Source organism: Sturnira hondurensis, unplaced genomic scaffold (genome assembly GCF_014824575.4).
Source record: "Sturnira hondurensis isolate 20B ecotype Veracruz unplaced genomic scaffold, ASM1482457v3 Scaffold0017394, whole genome shotgun sequence".
Lineage (NCBI taxonomy): Eukaryota > Metazoa > Chordata > Mammalia > Chiroptera > Phyllostomidae > Sturnira > Sturnira hondurensis.
Window position 1 is genome coordinate 6,937,056 of NW_028090025.1, and position 6,046 is coordinate 6,943,101.

Below are 6,046 nucleotides of genomic sequence, written 5' to 3' on the forward strand. Positions count from 1 at the left end.
AGTTGGAAAAGTTATTTGAACAAATAATAAAAAAGAACATCCCCAATCTGGCAAAGGAAATAGACTTCCAGAAAGTCCAGGAAGCTCAGAGAGTCCCCAAGAAGTTGGACCCAAGGAAGAACACACCAAGGCACATCATAATTACATTAGCCAAGATTAAAATGAAGGAGAGAATCCTAGAAGCAGCAAGAGATAAGGGGACAGTGACCTACAAAGGAGTTCCCATCAGACTATCAGCTGATTTCTCAAAACATACCTTGCAGGCAAGAAGGGGCTGGAAAGAAGTATTCCAAGTCATGAAAGGCAAGGTCCTACATCCAAGACTGCTCTATCCAGCAAAGCTTTCATTTAGAATCAAAGGACAGATAAAGTGCTTCTCAGATAAGGTCAACTTAAAGGAGTTCATCATCAGCAAGCCCTTATTCTATGAAATAGAATAAGGACTTATCTAAGAAAAAGAAGATAAAAAACATGTACAGTAAAATGACATCAGACTCACAACTATTAATAACCACACCTAAAAAAAACCCTAAGCAAACAACTAGAACAGGAACAGAACCACAAAAGTGGAGATCACATGGAGGTTTATCAACAGGGGAGTGGGGTGGGGAGAGAGGGGTGAAAGGTACAGAGAATAAGTAGCATAGATGGTAGGTAGAAAATAGTATGAATAGTATGACAATAGTACGGCAAGAATAGTATGGAAATGTAGAAGCTAAAGAACTTATAAGTATGAACCATGGACATGAGCTAAAGGGGGGAATGTGGGTGGGACGGGGTGTTCAGGGTGGAAGGGAGTGAAGGGGGGAAATGGGACAACTGTAGTGGCATAATCAATAAAATGTATATTTTAAAAAATCTCCAGGCCAGTGTTCCAGGGCCCTTGGCATCTGGTACAGAGTTCAGAATTTCCCCTGGAGCAAAGGGTTTTGGTGCCAAAGCACCAGGTTTCTCTTCCCTTTGTAAGGCTCATTGCAGATTCTATTCTTGTTCTACCATCTTCATCACCTCCCTTTTCGCTCACCACCTACTGTTTCCTCTTCCCCAGCTACACTCAACAGAAGGGGCTCACTTTCATATACCTACAACCAAGATTCCTCTCCTTCCAAGAACATGTTCAGTAATGTCATACCTTTCTGACATAGATATTAATGTACTGTGGCCTAATAGAGGCAGAAATGGAACATTCTCTAAGTAGCATTATTGATGTGACTCATGTAATAACAGATAGCTTTTTAATTCTTTTTAACTTTTCTTTTTAATTCTTACCTGAGGGTATGTTTACTGATTTTAGAGAGAGAAGAAAGGTAGGGAGAGAGAGGAGCATCACTTTGAGAAACATGGACTGGTGGTTTTTTAAAAATATATTTTATTGATTATGCCATTACAGTTGTCCCATTTCCCCCCTTCACTCCCTTCCACCCTGAACACCCCGTCCCACCCACATTCCCCCCTTTAGCTCATGTCCATGGTTCATACTTATAAGTTCTTTAGCTTCTACATTTCCATACTATTCTTGCCGTACTATTGTCATACTATTCATACTATTTTCTACCTACCATCTATGCTACTTATTCTCTGTACCTTTCACCCCTCTCTCCCCATCCCACTCCCCTGTTGATAAACCTCCATGTGATCTCCACTTTTGTGGTTCTGTTCCTGTTCTAGTTGTTTGCTTAGTTTTTTTTTTTTAGGTGTGGTTATTAATAGTTGTGAGTCTGATGTCATTTTACTGTACATGTTTTTTATCTTCTTTTTCTTAGATAAGTCCTTATTCTATTTCATAGAATAAGGGCTTGCTGATGATGAACTCCTTTAAGTTGACCTTATCTGAGAAGCACTTTATCTGTCCTTCCATTCTAAATGAAAGCTTTGCTGGATAGAGCAATCTTGGATGTAGGTCCTTGCCTTTCATGACTTGGAATACTTCTTTCCAGCCCCTTCTTGCCTGCAAGGTATGTTTTGAGAAATCAGCTGATAGTCTGACGGGAACTCCTTTGTAGGTCACTGTCCCCTTATCTCTTGCTGCTTCTAGGATTCTCTCCTTCGTTTTAATCTTGGCTAATGTAATTATGATGTGCCTTGGTGTGTTCCTCCTTGGGTCCAACTTCTTGGGGACTCTCTGAGCTTCCTGGACTTTCTGAAAGTCTATTTCCTTTGCCAGATTGGGGATGTTCTTTTTTATTATTTGTTCAAATAACTTTTCCAACTTGTTGCTGTTCCTCTTCCCCTCTGGTATCTATAATTCAGATGTTGGAACATTTAAAGATGTCCTGGAGGTTCCTAAGCCTCTTTACTGTTTTGAATTCTTCTTTCTTCATTCTTTTCTGGTTGAATGTTTCTTTCTTCCTTCTGCTCCAAATCATTGATTTGAGTCCCAGTTTCCTTCCCATCACTATTGGTTCTCTGTGCCTTTTCCTCTATTTCACTTAGCATAGCCTTCATTTTTTCATCTAATTTGTGACCAAATTCAACCAATTCTGTGAGCATCCTGATTACCAGTGTTTTGAACTGTGCATCTGATAGGTTGGATATCTCTTTGTCACTTAGTTGTATTTTTTCTGGAGCTTTGATCTGTTCTTTCATTTGGCCATTTTTTTTGTCTTGACCCACCTGCTATGTAGTGAGGGGTGGAGCGTCAGGTGTTCACCAGGGCAGGGCAACCCACATCCCTGTGCTGTGATGCTGTATGTGGGGCAGGGGTCTGAGAGGAAACAACGGTGCTTGCTCTGCTCTCTGCCAGATTTCAGTCACTTCCCTCACTTTCCACAAAAACGATTGGGCCCTTCTGGTACTGATTCCCATGTGGGAGGGTTTGTGTACATTCTAGGACACTGTGGGTCTCTCCAAAGAACTCTCTTATGAGGCCGGGTGTTTCTTATGCTCCCACCACAACCCTCACAGGTGTTTTCAATCAGTGGTTGGAGGCTTTGTTTTCCTGAGCTGGGGGCCCTGGGTTGTGTGGTCTGTCTTGCTCCCTAGTTCACCTGGTTTATCTGTGTATGAATGTGGGATTGCCCTGTCTGCTGGCTGCCTTGTACGCCACACCCCTCCACAGTCCACCACCTCACTTGGTTTGCTTGTTGACACCCTGTGCCCAGGGTCCACCAGCCACAGCTTTTTTTCCACAGCCCCTCTCTGCTCCGCCGCCCAACTCTACCTCTTCTACCATCTGGATGAATGTGTCTAGTTTAACTCCTTTTAACTCCTTCAAACTTCCATACATTCAGTTTTCTGTAAGTACTGGGTCTTTTTTGTTTCTAAATTGTTGTCCTTATTTTGGTTGTGTGAAGAGGCACAGTGTGTCTACCTATGCCTCCATCTTGGCCAGAAGTCCTGGCCTGGAGTTTTTACCAGAACAGCCAAGTTTTCAGAATCCTGAGTATACCACAGGGGCTTGGGCTACTCCCCTGGGCTAAGCAGAATCGGCAGCATAGCTGTATGGTTGAAGGCTCTTTCTCTTTCTCTGGAGTCAGACAGCCCTGGGTTCAAACCCTGGCTCTGCCACTTGATAGCAGGATGTCTTCGGGTGCATTCATATTTCTGACCCTCACTTTTCTCATCTCTCATCTGAGGGTAAATGCCACAGTAGAGACATTCCTTTCCTGTATGTTCACAGGGAGGGTGTGAGGATTATATGATTTGATAGTTCTAAGGCACTTAGCACCATGCCTGGCACATACTGAGCACTTGGTGTCACAAGAGGATCAAAAAGGACATCTGTTGAATAGGGCTTTACAAACTCTGCATCTCTGGGACACAGCAGGGACCCCCAGAAGGTATACATTAACAAATTTAAGTCATAACATCAGAAAAGATCAATTTGGATGAATGTACAGTTACAGAGAGAAAAAAATGCCTCTTAGCAGGAATATTATTTGCAACAAAGAAAAATGAGTTCATAAGCATCTTTTTGCATAAGCAGGGGAGGGAAGTCCTGAAAATATTTCCTGCAGTCTCAAGGCAGCAAATGGAAAATGAATTGTATAGTACTGATTGCTGCTAATTTAAGATGTAAAAAGCCCTGATAATTTCTTTGGTATTCTCTGCTTTTTTATGTTATTCCCCAAAGGTAAAATAGACATACTTTTCAATATATTATCTTTATCCCCTTATCTCATTTTCATGTTATGGATATATATTCTTTAAACACTTCTACTGCTTCTACTTATTTTTTCATCCCACCACTCTGTGTTAGAACTTAATCCTTGTGCCTGGGAATCAGCAACTGGGCTACTCTCCTTGCTTGGCATGTCCTAATCTGTCTGTCTTGCTAGGTGAGTTTCTTCTTAGCCAGGCTTCATGTTTCTGAAGTATTTCACAGGATCACCAGCCATCGATGGCTTTTTTTTATTCCATAACATTTCATTTATAGTATTTTTCATATTGGGCTCTAGTTCTTTGCATATACATATGCCTCTCCCTTTACACTGGGAAATCTTTGAGCCAAGGGCTGTATCTCTCCTTCACTTTCTTCATCAAACTTTGTCAAACATGTGTTAAGTGTCAGGTCCTATGACAGGGTCTGTGGATTCAGAAATGAATTAGACACAGTTCCTGGTCTGGCGGGGAAATCTCAACACAGTGTGAGATTAAACAAATAACCGGGCATTGAGCTAAACTCCTTACACACATACTCTCATTTCATCCTCTAATTGACCCTAGGTGCCCTCATCATTATCCCCATTTTACATTGGAAAAGCCTGAGCCAGGCAGAAAATACAATTTGCCAAAGAACCTAGGGCTGTCAAGGTGAAGGTGAGGAGATACCTTCCTCCCCAACCAGGAGGAGGCAATGTCCAGCCATGTCAAGACTGTGAGAAGGATCTGGCCAGATAAAGGAGTGTGGGAAAGGAATTCCAGGTAGAGAGATTGGGTTGAGCAAAGACTTGGGGGTTAGAAAGCATTACTCTTTAGGGAACTACAAGAGTCTTAGTCATCTCTGCCTCCCCAATATTTGTACAGAGCATGGCACTTAGTAGGTTTTAATAAATATTTGTTATAAGAATACAGTTTTTTTTTAACCACAGATCACCTTTATTAGAGGAATCTGGTTTTTTGAAATGTGAATGGAACAGGATTTATTTTCCTTTTCGGGCCTTAATTTTCCTAAGAGAGAACTCTAGCTCCTTGCCTTCTAGCACGTAGCTTGGCCACACTGGCTGGGTCTTGAAGTGATGCATGCAAGAAGCTTGCCCTGCTGGAACTGCTCCGCCAGATGACTGCTGATTTTGGCATTCTTTTTCCTTTCATCATATTTATTCTGAATTTTCTTTGATCATTTTTTGTTTAAAATCTCTTCCTCTTCAGGAGTCGGCTTGGCCCCCTTCTTGCAGCCCAGGGGCAGTGCATAGTGGGACTCCTACCACTGTCAGTATGGTATGCTGTCAATGAGCAAGATGCAGTTCTTTACTAGGGTCTTGGTTCGGACCAGTTTGTTGTTGGATGCATTGTAGACGACATCAATAATCCTTGTGTTGCACGTACAACACTCTAAGCCCCAGGAGAAGTTGCCCATGTCCAGCCTCAAGGCTCGGTACTTCTTGTTGCCTCCTCGCACCCGAACTGTGTGTATGCGTCGGGGGCCAATCTTAGTGTTGGCTGCAGGGCGTCCCAGCTCGTATTTTCGCTTCTTGCGGTAGGGCTTCCTCTTGACCCCAGTCTTGCGGCGCCTGTGCCAGTTGTCCCAAGAGATGCCCATGGCTTGGTGCCGGCTGGAAAGAGAGAACACAAGGAGTCATGGTCCGGTTTGTAAAACGCAGTCCCTAAGGATGCAGTTCTACTGTTGAAGTCCCTAGGACTGGTAGTTCTGTTCTGGGTTTGGGTTCATGACATTCCTCAGGGTCCCATCACCAAGGTCTCACTTTTGCTGAGGTCCTGAGGCTCCGTGGGCCACTGCCCCAACTTTGGAGAGTGTGTCCCCGAATTGTTTCCATTCGACCCCCCAGAAATACAGTGCAGAGGCTTATTCCCGTACTTCCACCCTATAGATGTGCAGGGAGTGTGTCCACATTTGGGTCAATCAGACTGAGCAAAGCTTTAAGCA

The 6,046-nt window shown here is 43.1% G+C and overlaps 1 pseudogene; it reads right to left on the reverse strand.

Annotated features, from left to right (window-relative positions):
- Positions 1-5,068: 5,068 nt before the first annotated feature.
- Positions 5,069-5,742, reverse strand: LOC119002002 (40S ribosomal protein S8-like; annotated as a pseudogene).
- Between the last annotated feature and the right edge of the window lie 304 nt (positions 5,743-6,046).